This window comes from Salvelinus fontinalis, unplaced genomic scaffold, assembly GCF_029448725.1.
Source record: "Salvelinus fontinalis isolate EN_2023a unplaced genomic scaffold, ASM2944872v1 scaffold_0381, whole genome shotgun sequence".
Classification (NCBI taxonomy): domain Eukaryota; kingdom Metazoa; phylum Chordata; class Actinopteri; order Salmoniformes; family Salmonidae; genus Salvelinus; species Salvelinus fontinalis.
Window position 1 is genome coordinate 7501 of NW_026600590.1, and position 484 is coordinate 7984.

The window sequence follows — 484 nt, forward strand, 5'->3', positions numbered from 1 at the left end:
AGACACACAGACACACACACACACACACACACACACACACACACACACACACACACACACACAGACACACAGACACACACACACACACACACACACACACACACACACACACACACACACACACACACACACACACACACACACACACACGCACACACTCTCTAGCCCTCTTTCACATGTTGCAACTTGTTGTGTAATATTGTATTGGAAATAAACCTGGTCAATGTAACTAAATCCTATTAAACAACACAATGGCTGAGCAACTATTTGATTGTAATGTTCCTTTCTCACCACAAGATGGCCACAGTTATCACGTTTTCATATTTTGACCAGCAGAGAGCAGCAAAGACAAAGGTAAGGAGTCTGTCCATTTATCGCTTATTAAAGTTGGGACAGACAGTGGCACATTACTATGGTGTCTTTTTCTATGGTGTCTATTTCTATGATGGCTATTTCTATGGTGTCTATTTCTATGTCTATTTCT

At 41.3% G+C, this 484-nt stretch overlaps 1 protein-coding gene across 1 annotated transcript in view; it reads left to right on the forward strand.

Moving 5' to 3' along the window:
* LOC129845844 (neuronal acetylcholine receptor subunit non-alpha-3-like) overlaps window positions 1–266 on the forward strand; it is a 6394-nt gene extending 6128 nt beyond the window's left edge. The window contains exon 5 of the mRNA XM_055913766.1: window positions 1–266. This exon is cut by the window's left edge and continues 2524 nt beyond it. The gene's annotated coding sequence lies outside the window, so the exon portion shown is untranslated.
* Window positions 267–484: the final 218 nt, after the last annotated feature.